We start from the raw sequence: 13,034 nt of genomic DNA on the forward strand, positions 1-13,034 counted from the left end.
ATTCGCTGTCGATCCTTACTCCTAAGCTTCCCAGGTTTAATAGCTTGAATATTTCTTCCAAGCACGCAGTGAATAGCATTGGAGAGATTGTGTCTCCCTGTCTGACCCCTTTCTTTATAGGTATCTTTCTGCTTTTCTTGTGTGGAATTAAGGTAGCTGTAGAACCTCTGTAGATATATTATAGTATATCTTATGAATGGCATGTCACGAAAAACTGACCCCGCATCCTAAGACTAAGGCACAGGACTAAGGAGGACAAGCAAGGCATGTGAGCTGGTGGCAGGCCCAGTGGCTTTTGAAGAATGTGTGCGAGTGAAAAACAGAAAAAAGTACTTATTTAGAGTAAGAGTTCAACGCCTAACACAAACATGATTAAGAAATCATCTCTACGTATAAAAAAAATAGCAATGACACTATCCAAAAAGATACTGTTCCCTTTTGACAGCTCTCAACTGTATATTTAAAACTCTATCGTTGGATGCTTAACATAAACGTGATTAGGAAATAATCTCTATATATTAGGAAAATAGCGATGATGCTGTCCAAAAAGATTGGTTCCCCATTGACAGCTGTCAAGTGTATATTTATAACCATACAGTTTCTGTAATGCACACACCATTTTCAAGGATTGACTCTAGGCTAGTTATGAAATTACAATATTTTAGGACTTCAGTTAACACTCACGATGCATAGTTTCTTGTTTTAAGCCTCGCTTTTCAGTGGCTGTCCTCACAAGACTAAGCACAAATAAAACAATAACAAGCACCATAATTAAAGGACCAAAAATATAACAGTGAAGGCATAGCATAATGCCAGAAGACTGGTATAATTCACTCTATAATTTAAAATGCCTATTCAGGTTCACCCAAAGCATCTTCACGTTCTTTTGCTGCTTGGAAGTTAAGCTCCGCCTACTTGCTCGGCAGTGCACCGAGTCGCAATGGAATGAGCCACATTTAAGAAATACGCGACTGTATACTCACTTGATCCCACACTAAGTCTTCGAGCGCCATCACAGCTTCGCCGTAGAGACGCCACGCTTTTATATCGACTTTGGTTGGGCGTTGCCTTTACCAAAGCCTATGCATTCCGCATAGGGATGACCGACACCCCAACCTGTGACCACTGCGGCCATGAAGAATCAATTGGCCATATTTTGTGCGTCTGCCCGCAGTACACTCCACAGAGGGCATGCCTTCGCCACGAACTTGACCAAATGGATGACCAACCGCTATCCGAAAAAAGAATTCTACAACATCGAAAGGACCTACCGTCACAGAAGAAGGCCATGCAAGCGCTATTGCGCTTCTTGCGATCTACCGGCCTGTTTGAACGACTTTAACTGGAACGCCTCTTGTGTGTGTGTCTCCATGTGTGCGCGTTCCTTTTTTTCCCCTTTCTTTTTTAGTGTTTTCCTCTCGGTCATCTTTCTAACCCCTATCCCCCATCCCTAGTGTAGGGTAGCAAACCGGAGACTCATATCTGGTTAACCTCCCTACCTTTCCTCTTCATTCTCTCTCTTGGAACTTACTATAGCTTTCTTTTACTTTGCGTCTTGTTGGCAAGGGGCCCTGAACACCTATTACAACTGCAATAACTGATGTCTTGCAATACTTGGCGTTTGTAAAATTTGTTATGTCTAAAGTAGAATATATCATAATGTATAATAGTTTCCGTATGACCACAGTAAAGCATGATGTCGCAACAGCATACATAGATGATCCTTGAACGTTATGTGGCCATTGTTAATAGGCATTTGAAGACCACATGTGACAGTTGATGTAAGTAGAGTTTAGAGCGCTAAAACAAAATATTAATAATGTACCATGCACTAAATTCTTATGTAGACCCGCTTTTTCTGAAATGTAAACATTCTACACAATGCTGACTTAGAAAATAACATTAGTGTTGTTTAAGTCTCTGAATAAGAACTAACTGAACAATAAGCACAACTTGGCAACTTCTTACCCGCTCGCAAAGTGCAATTCTTAACCGGACGAGTGCTGCTTGCAAATGGGACGAGTCATCGCATTTCCCCACGTGGAATAGCTTCGTATAGCTTCTGGAATACCAAACCATCTAGTCAAACAATGCAAATAACACAGAATATCAGCAGTTTTGGCGGATATCTGAAGCATTCTCACAGGCGAACAACTCTGCAATTAATAAATTAAATTTGCGGAAACTCAGTTCTATGGAACTGCAAGGAGGAGGGAGTTTCCTATAAAAATTGCCATCCACCCAACTGTAGCTACACTGGGTGCATGAAAATTTTCTCTTTAAAATATTTCCATCAATTTTTATTTAATTCTGAACACCATGAATTTTGGGAGTAAGGATCACTGCACTTCATGATCAACCTATCTTAAGTCCACCGCAGGACAAAGGCCTCTCCTTCCGATCTCCGATTACCCCTGTGCTGCGCCAACCAATTCCAACTTCCGCCTGCGAATTTCTTAATTTCATCACCCCACCTAGTCTTTTGCCGTCCTCGACTGCGTAATGCCTTGTTAAACAACAGCCCTCTAAGGTTGCCTCCAATGATACTGTAGACATGCAGGTCTGAGGCTCATTTTCTGCCACTGGCTTGAGTGCTGAAGTTTCCACCGAAGGTGTCTGAAAATACTGGGTACGATGCCCACAGTAAAGCATCTTGAGTCCCTGTCCCCCCATAAGACAGAGCCGTCATGTCTGGAAAAAAATAATAACAAAAAAGAAAACATGTCAGCAAAACGAATTCAAAGCTAAAACACTAACATACACAGTGTGGTTATTACAATGCCTTCATTAAGGCAGGAATGAAAGCCCCAGAAAAAGTAAGGCATAACAGCAAATGACACTGGGTGATTATGCGTTTCCGAGAAATTATTACTGTAGCACCGTTTACACACATAAACTGCAAGAAGTACATCGCATAAAAGTGTTATAACTGTACCTACTGTGTATACAACAACTCAAAAACATGAAGCCACGAAATGTCAAATAATGCCTTCAGGTAGCATGTGTGGGTTTGTTGACCAGTTGCCTTCACCCAAAAAGATCACATAGTCATGACGCCTGCGGCAGAAAGGATGTTCCACATCTGCTGCCAAGGTTTGCGAGTGGTGGTGCTGGCTAACACTCCCAGGGTTAGTTCTAGTAGTAAAACATAAATAACCCACAAATGCATAGGCAAGCGGCGGCACGGCAGCTCAGTTGGGAAAAGCATTGCCCGCGTAATGCGAAGACGTGGGATCGTTCCCCAACTGCAGCCACTTGTTTATTCATTCATTTTCATTTGCATTAATTTATCATTTCTTGTGCAGCGGTGGCGTAGAGGTAGAACACCCGCCTCGCGTGCAAGAGGTCCGTGGTTCGAATCCCGGTGCCGCGCAATTTTCCACCGGATTAAAAAAAAATCCGCGTGTTGATAAAATTGCATAATTAGGCCTGGGGTGTGGCCTGATCCCGGTAACCAGAACGGTAACGCACTCCCCTCACCAGAGCAGGATTGGCCACCCTGGTGCAGTACTTGGCCACAATCTCCTATATGAACACAACAATCAAACCCCGGCCCCTCAGTCCCGAGCAGCTGCGAAGCAACTGACCACGGCGGCGGTCAGACCTGCGACGCTGCAGATGGTGCTAAGAATCCCTGGCTCCGGACAGGCCGCCATTGGAATAATGGCCACAACTAGTACATGACCGGGGTAGTTGGAGAAGTATGGGAGAGGCCTTTGCGCTGCAGTGGGCATAACCAGGCTGATGATGGCATGGAAGACACTATATAATCAGGCAATGGATCACGCAGTCGAGCTTGAATGACTGTTCTCAGGAAAGCATCCTTTTGATCACGCACCTTGTAAGCTTTTGCTTACAAGGTGACATCGACAAGCAGGATTGGAGCTCAACTTGGATACTAATGTGGACCCATTTTCCTAGTTCTCGAAGGGCATCTTGTAATCGGCCATTGCCATTCTGCCAGTTTCGTTGGGGGCAATGACAGCTGTTAGAAGCCTTTTATCCGGATGTCTTAGTCTTGCCATGTCTTTCAATAGTACCCGGCAATATAACCGCGAGGGGCTCACGCCGCAGTACGCCATCCAAGGACTGGGTTCAATCGACGTTCAAGAGACCATCAGGGCCATTGTGCTCGAAGAACTGCGCAAGGTCTTGCCTTCGTCGCAGCCTCAAGTGGCCTCGATCACCGACATCGTGAAAGATGACGTTCCGCGATCGCTTAGTGTTCCTGAGGTGCAACCTCAGTTACCGCAGCCCCAGCCAGGAGCGGTGACCTACGCCGCCGTCGCACGCCGTCAAGGCCCCCCTCCGCGACCGCGCCAGGGCCCTGTAACGCCGCAATTCCGCCGTCCGCCGCCGCCGCCGCCAGCACGCCCACCCGTCGCCCATTGCACCTACGCGAGGAAGACGGACATTTGGAAAGCCCTCGACCACCGCCCGCTCTACTATCACTGCGGAGAAGCCGGCCATGTGTATCGCCGTTGCCCATACGGCGACTTGGGACTTAGAGGGTTCGCCGTGAACGCGCCGCGTCCACAGCTTGGCGAGCGCCCACGTGACATCGCCGATTACCTCGCCGCTACTCAATGGAGCCCTCGACGACCGTCCCGTTCGCCGTCACCAGGCCGCTACCTGTCGCCGCAGCGCCGACCATACACCGGCCCAGCCCGGGGCCGCTCTGCGAGCCCATATCCGGAAAACTAAAATCAGCAACCGATGGAGGTGCGCTTGCTGTTCGTCGAACTGACGGAGATCCTCCGCCGACGAAGACGACGAAGAAACCATCTCGACGACCTAATGACGACACGCCGCCGTCCCGACCAAGTCAGGAAGCCAAGACTACACCGACGAAAGACGACTTGACGACGCGACGTTCCATCTTCAATTGAACACGACGCAGCCGTGATCCGACGCCAATACCCAACTGCAACGCCAGACAAAGAACCACGGACCTCGACGTGCTTCTCGACGGCCACGCAGTCACTGCCTTAGTCGACAAAGGGGCCGATTACGCCGTAATGAGTGGACACATCGCCGCCCAGTTGAAGAAGGTTAAGACTGCATGGGAGGGCCCCCAAATTCGGACCGCTGCAGGACACCTCATTACTCTGACTGGAGTCTGCACGGCAAGAATTACCGTTCATGACCAGACTTACCCTGCCACCTTCGTTATCCTCCAACAGTGTTCACGAGACGTCATTCTTGGCATGGACTTCCTGAACCAACACGGCGCAATCATCGACCTGAAATCGAAATCGATAATGCTTTCGCAAGATCAAGCGATACCATCGCAGTGCTTTCGTGGTCACCACACCTTGAGTGTGCTCGAAGATCAAGTGAGCCTCCCGCCGCGCTCCAGCGTTGTTATTTCCGTCGGGACCGAAACACCCGCTGACGTAGAGGGCGTCATCGAGGGCGACCAGCATCTACTACTCGACCGTGAAATTTGCGTCGCAAGAGGGATCGCTCGACTCCACGGAGGAAAAGCGGAAGTGTTGCTAGCCAACTTCAGCCAAGAGTTCAAGCACATCAACAAGGGCACGACAATCGCGTACATCGAGGAAATTCTGGAAACGAGCAATGCCTTTGTCCTCTCAGATTCTGCCGCATCTACCCCGCCAACCATAGTCCCCGAACAAGACTTCGACGTAAATCCAAGTCTCCCCATGAGCAAGCAGCAACAGCTCAGAAATCTTCTCCGATGATACAAAGACTGCTTTTCGAAGTCATCGAGGATTCGACAAACACCAGTTGCAAAACATCGCATCGTAACCGAAGAGTGCGCTCGACCACTCCGCCAGAGCCCTTACCGAGTTTCGACGCGAGAACGTGAAGCTATTAGGCAACAAGTCGACGAAATGCTGCGCGACGGCATCATTCAGCCGTCGAAAAGCCCTTGGGCATCTCCTGTTGTCCTGGTGAAGAAAAACGACGGAACGCTACGTTTCTGCGTCGATTATCGTCGACTGAACAAGATCACGAAGAAGGACGTATACCCCCTTCCGCGGATAGACGACGCATTGGATCGGCTCTACAAGGCTAAATACTTCTCGTCGACGGACCTCAAGTCTGGCTACTGGCAAATAGAAGTCGACAAGAGAGTTCGTGAAAAGACCGCCTTTATCACGCCAGACGGCCTCTACGAGTTCAAGGTTATGCCATTTGGACTGTGCTCGGCGCCCGCAACGTTTCAGCGCGTCATGGACACTGTGTTAGCAGGATTGAAGTGGCAGACGTGTCTTGTTTACTTGGATGACATCGTTGTCTTCGCCGAAAATTTCGACGACCACCTGAGGCGGCTTGCGACAGTATTAGAGGCCATTCATCAGGGCTCACTCTGAAGCCGGAAAAGTGCCGCTTCGCTTACGATGAGCTTCTGTTCCTAGGCCACGTCATCAGTGAATCCGGAGTACGCCCCGAGCCGCAGAAAACAGCTGCCATCGCAAAGTTCCCGCAGCCCACCGACAAGAAGGCACTGCGTAGATTCCTTGGCATGTGTGCCTACTACAGGCGCTTTGTCAAGGCCTTTTCACGCATCGCTGAGCCGCTAACGCATCTAACCAAATCTGATGTCGAGTTCAAGTGGGAAATGCCGCAGGCCGACGCATTTCAATAACTAAAACGACGCATGCAGTCGCCGCCGGTACTTGCACATTTCGACGAAGACGCCGATACCGAAATCCACACTGACTCCAGTAGCCTAGGTCTCGGTGCCGTCCTAGTCCAGAAGAAAGGCAGCCATGAACGGGTCATATCTTATGCTAGCCGGTCGCTGTCAAAAGCTGAAGGCAATTATTCTACGACTGAAAAGGAATGCCTCGCCTACATGTAAGGGCTACAGCAAAATTCCGCCCTTACATATATGGCAGGCCATTCAATGTCGTCAGCGACCATCACGCATTGTGTTGGCTAGCTAACTTAAAGGACCCTTCAGGACGGCTGGCGCGGTGGAGCCTGAGACTACAAGAATACGATGTAACTGTAACCTACAAGTCCGGACGAAAACACTCAGATGCCGATTGCCTATCACGCACCCCCATTGACCCGCCGCCGCAAAATGACGAGGATGACGACGCCTTCCTTGGAATAATAAGCGCGGATGACTTCGCTGAACAGCAACGAGCAGACCCGGAGCTAAAACGCCTCGTTGAGTATTTGGAAGGGCACACCGACGTTGTCCCGCGCATTTAAGCGCGGATTATCTTCGTTCACGCTTCCAAACAACCTACTCGTGAAGAACTTCTCACCAGTCCGCGCCAACTAACTTGTTGTTCCGTCGGCGCTGCTTCCAGAAGTACTGCACGCCCTGCATGACGATCCGACCTCTGGGCACCTCGGTTTCTCCCGGACGCTATCGAGGATACAAGAAAGGTATTACTGGCCGCGCCTAACCGCCGATGTCGCCTGTTACGTCAAGACATGCCTTGACTGTCAGCGACGCAAGACACCACCGACAAGGCCAGCAGGATTACTACAGCCGATCAAGCCTCCTTAGCGACCTTTTCAGCAGATCGGGATGGACTTGTTGGGACCGTTTCCGACATCAGCTTCCGGAAATAAGTGGATCATCGTGGCGACGGACTATCTCACCCGCTTCGCTGATACTAAAGCTCTACCGAAAGGAAGCGCAGCCGAAGTGGCGAAATTTTTCGTCGAGAACATCCTGCTGCGACACGGTGCCCCAGAAGTCCTTATCACCGATAGAGGAACGGCCTTTACAGCAGACCTCACCCAAGCCATTCTGCAATACAGCCAGACAAGCCACAGCAGGGCAACTGCCTCCCACCCGCAGACGAATGGTCTCACGTAGCGCCTGAACAACACCTTCGCTGATATGCTAGCAATGTACGTCGACGTCGAACACAAGACCTGGGATGCCGCTCTGCCGTACGTAACCTTCGCTTACAACACGGCGGTCCAAGAAACAACACAGATCACGGCATTTAAGCTGGTTTACGAAAGAAACCCGACGACGACGCTCTACGCCATGCTGCCGCACCTCACTGACGAAGAGAACGTTGACGTCGCCACCTATCTCCAGCGCGCCGAAGAAGCCCGACAGCTCGCCCTCCTACGGATCAAAAACCAGCAGCGTACCGACAGCAGACACTAAAACCAACGACGACGCTTCGTCGAGTACCAGCCCGGTGACCGTGTTTGGGTTTGGACCCCAATACGTCGACGAGGACTCAGTGAGGAGCTACTGCGACGCTATTTTGGACCCTACAAGATCATCCAACGTGTTGGTAGACTGGACTATGAGGTCACTCCAGATGGCATTTCGCATTCACAGCGGCGCCGGGCACGATCTGAAGTGGTCCACGTGGGGCGTCTGAAGCCCTTTTACGCAGGCTGAAGAACTTCCTTATTTTGTTGTTTTCTTTACTACGAGTGCTTTTCTTTATTACTTTCGTTTGTTTGCAGCATCGGGTCGATGCTTTTTAAGAGGGGGGTATTGACACGTGTACTTGTCTTTATCGGGCGACACGCTTCACCGCCTAACAAATGTTATCGTACAGCGCGGGACGCGCATGCATGTATCGGAAGTTTCTGGAATGTTATCGATGGTTCCATTGGCTGTCTGTGACTGAACGTTGTGTAATCTGATTGCATGTGTGCGCGACGCGAATAATGTAGAACTTTGTGGAAGGCACGCGGGTCCCAGCGATCATTCTGGAACATTCGACGACTGATGTATAAAAGCCGACGCGCTTGACCGGCTGATCAGATTTTGACGATCATCGACTGTGTTCGCCGTTGCCGCCGTTCTTTAAGCGTAGCCTGTTCGCCCAATGAATGTTAGTTTCGTCTTTCACACTAATGCTGCTGTGTTCTTCATACGTCACTCCACGTGACAATATGACGAGCTAATAGAGGAAACGCAGAATGTTTCTGCTTGCTAAATAAATGTAAAATATAAATTAAATATTATACGCCAAGTTCTGAAGTATGAGCATGTGGTGCCGGGTATTTACGCAATGCAGAAGTAATTGATTAATGTCAGTCTTTTTCATTCTCGGCCGACAGACGGTATCGCAAGCGTAAATGAGTTGGCAGAGCGCTGCGCTATGTCGTCTGCTACCAGGTTCACGCGCGATGCATGCAACAGGAACGCACTGCCAGCTCTTAAGTAGCGATCGAGTGCGACAAAACCGTGAACTGGTTCTTAGGGACACCTTTACTAGCCGACTACATCAATTGTCCTTCGTTTTTCGCCCTGCGTCATCGGCTCGGACATTACTCGCTCGCCGCCGCGCTGCCGCTATCCCTGCGATCTGCCCCACGGTGCGTCGCGTGATAGAAGCAATGGAACTTGAAATCGAACATCACGATATACGGGCCGTGCATTGCCTGCGCGAAGTAAGATCGAAGAGCGGGGTGCTGACGGTGCGCGCTGTGCTGTGATATTGAGGAACAAAGTGCAGCACTCCCGAACTAGAGAATAAAGGGCAGCCAAATAAGAGATCTCCACGATATCTTCCAGTCCTGACTGTATAGTTTTATCAGCTGAACGAAGGAAGCGCTGAACCAGCCTAGGTTGAATCCTTCTGATTGCTGAACGGCGATCTGCCAGCTATTTACGCTGGCGATAGCACTGGGAATTCGACCTCACCATGCGAATATCTCCTTAACATTGGCTTTGAGGTGGATGTCACGGGAAAGCAGACCCACCGCTTCCACCGGCCAACACAGTAATTGCGAGAGCAACTTTGTGGACAGTGTCGGCAGCAGATACCTAGGCCATTCCGATGGATGCTTCGCGTCCGACCGACCTCTGGGAGCTGCAGGCCGGTGGCGATGAACCGCAGCGCGCAATGTCCCTTCCTCTGCGTGGGATGACCACTGGTACGCTTGCACCTGAGTCTCCTCCATTTGATAGCGTAGCCTACAAAAGGTCTACTTAGAAAGCCGGCAAGGGTGCTGCAACTCATTATCCGTCATTTCTTCGAACGCGTATCGCACTTCCACCCGTGGTCGACACCGAAAGAACAACGCCAAGCAGACGACGAAGGCAAGTAATGGCCTCCGAAGCAACCAATGCACGTGCGCGCAACGCCCGCGTGTCTCCGAAGTCGCGCGACCGGCGTGCGCGGCCAGGGTCGCAAGCCAACAGCCAAGCCACAGCAACGGAACCCAAAGCGGACTACCCCTTCGCCGGTTCCTCTCTTAGCCAAAGACGCGTGTTCGCTTTGGAAATGATTGACAGATGCGTGACGTGATCATAACTTGCGGTGCCGCCTCGCTGTCTCTGACGGCCTCCCATGCTAGCAAAATTTTGACCAATCAGATGCGGCCAAGTAAACCAGTTCCCTTCCGAACCGTTATAAGATTCGGCTCCTGCTTGGCGGTCAGTCATGCGTGCTTTCATCACCACCACGCTGTGGAGCCAGTGTTGCCAGGTTTGGCTACATATAGCCAAATTGGGCTACAGAAAAAATGTTTGGCATCTACTTGGGCGAGTTGGCTACGTGGCTATATTTGGGCTACTGAAAATCTGTGACTTGGCTTTGTTTGGGCTATAACTGGCGCCTTAATCCACTCTCCAGAGGTGACTCTCATCGAGTAGAAACAAGTCTTGAAGGCTATGTTTTAACTGGCTGAGCCGGCAGCGTGGCTGTGCTTGTGCGCGCGAAATGCCGCCCCCCCCCCTCATTGCATCGTTCTCTGAGCCAATGGCTGTTAACCTTTACACCGCACTTCACCATGCTAACATTTACGCCGGCAACTCAAAAGCTGATTTACTTAGAGGAGCAAAAGGGCAGGGATATTATGGCACACATCAAAAATCTGTATATTCCACAGCCCATACCTACACATCCGAACGCCCCCTGATCCAGACGAAAACCTGGATGCAGATGTCACACTGCCGGAGGTGAAACAGGCCCTTGGCTATATTACCAGGGACACTGCACCAGGGCCCGACCGGATAACGTACAAAGTCCTCCGAAATTTAGATGACATATCTTTGCAGGAGCTGTCTTTGCAGAACACTGGCGAAAGGGCACACTGCCTGGCGATTGGAAACACGCCCAGATTAATCTTATTCCGAAACAGAATAAATCCTTACTGCTTCAGAATTTACGACCTATCTCGCTCACGAGTTGTGTAGGCAAACTTTTTGAGCACGTGATTGTCTGGCGACTACAACCGCACTTAGAAGCTAAGCATTTCTTCCCCAACACTCAGTTTGGCTTCCGCCCCAACCTATCGGCGCAGGCTGTCTTCTTGCATATTAAAGAGACCTTATTAAATCCCAAACGACGGACAGCCCGCACCAGAGCCATCCTAGCATTAGACATACAAAAGGCCTTTGACAATGTAGGACACGACCATATCCTCAGGACCCTTGCCACCACAGGTTGCGGCCGTAGGATGTGGCATTATGTCAAAGCTTTTTTGGAAAATCGTACCGCTGAGATTAGATTAGGTCCACTCACATCGGCCGCCTTTGCCCTCCCAAACAGGGGCACACCCCAGGGAGCAGTCCTATCACCACTATTATTTAACGTAGCCATGGCCCCACTCGCCAGAGAGCTCGCAGGTATCGCTAAATTGCACCACGCTTTCTATGCTGATGATATGATTCTATGGATGTCACAAGGCTCTATTGGGGAGGCCCAAGATGTCCTACAAACAGCTATCAACGTTATCGAACGGCATGTTCGCATAATGGGACTCTTCTGCTCGCCAGAAAAGTCCGAATTGCTCACTATTAAACCCCACAAAGGCGACCCAGGCATACACCTGTTCATACACGGTCAGCAAGTGCCTAAGGTACATAGAATCAAGATCCTTAGTCTGCACATACAATCTAACCTAGATGCGGGTTTTACACTGAACCTCCTCGATAAACAAATAAAACAAATCTCAGGACTGGTTCGCCGGATTGCGTCACGCAATCACGGCCTGTCTGAAAAGGACACCATGGAAATGATTGAAGCTTTAGTGGTCAGTCGCCTTGCCTACCACCTCCCGTATCACCACCTCACTCAAAAACAAATGGATCAGGCTAATCGTCTAATCAGGCGGGCGGTTAAGACCGCACTGAGGCTGCCGATGCGCGCTAGCACTACCCGCCTCCTACAGACTGGTCTCTATAATACCGTCCAGGAAATCATAGAGGCACAGAGGAGTAATCAGCTTCTACGCCTCACCCGAACACCCACTGGGCGAAACCTACTCCAAACTCTGGGATGTGAGCCAAGCGGCACGATCCCGATGGAAGAGCCGTGGTTCCCCATTCCTGTAAGACTCGCAGCTAACATGCAACTCAAACCGTTGCCACGAAACATGAATTCGCACCGCTATCCGGGTCGACGTAAAGCGCGGGCTGATTACTACACCCGACGTTACCAAGATCGCGAAGACGTCCTTTATGTCGACGCCGCGGTCCGTCCGCTCAAAGGAACGGTCACGGCCGCTGCCATGACGGAGGACGGACGCATTAACATATCTGCCTCGATTAAAACAGCGCGCACCGATGTGGCTGAGGGGGTCGCATTAGCCCTAGCAGTGGCGCATGCGGCTGCGGATTCTACCATTACAGAAATCTGCACCGATTCCCAAAGTGCATACCGTTACTTCCTTCAAGGCGTAGCACCTAAGACGGTCACACACATTTTGCAAAACATTCCTTCGCTTCCTCACCAGGTGACTATCACGTGGGTACCTGGGCATGAGTGTGTCCCCGGGAACGAGCGCGTTAATGCGCATGTCCGACGTCTTTCCCTCCGGACCCTGGACGACTACTCACCCAACCCCATGGAAAAGCCAGGAGAGGGGATCTGGACCTACCACCAGATTACCACGTATTACAGGGATGGCAGACGAGATTTACCTCCCCCTAACCATTCCCTTACCGCCCATCAGAGTTCAATCTGGCGCCAGATCCAGACCAAAGCATTTATTTCTCCATATCTGGCACATTTATTTCACCCTGGTCTCCATAATCCACAATGTACCACCTGCCGAGCGCCCCGGGCAGATCTTTTCCACTGTCTGTGAAGCTGCCCCACGCCCATGGCGGTAGAGCC

This window comes from Dermacentor andersoni, chromosome 4 (assembly GCF_023375885.2).
Source record: "Dermacentor andersoni chromosome 4, qqDerAnde1_hic_scaffold, whole genome shotgun sequence".
NCBI classification, from domain to species: Eukaryota; Metazoa; Arthropoda; class Arachnida; order Ixodida; family Ixodidae; genus Dermacentor; species Dermacentor andersoni.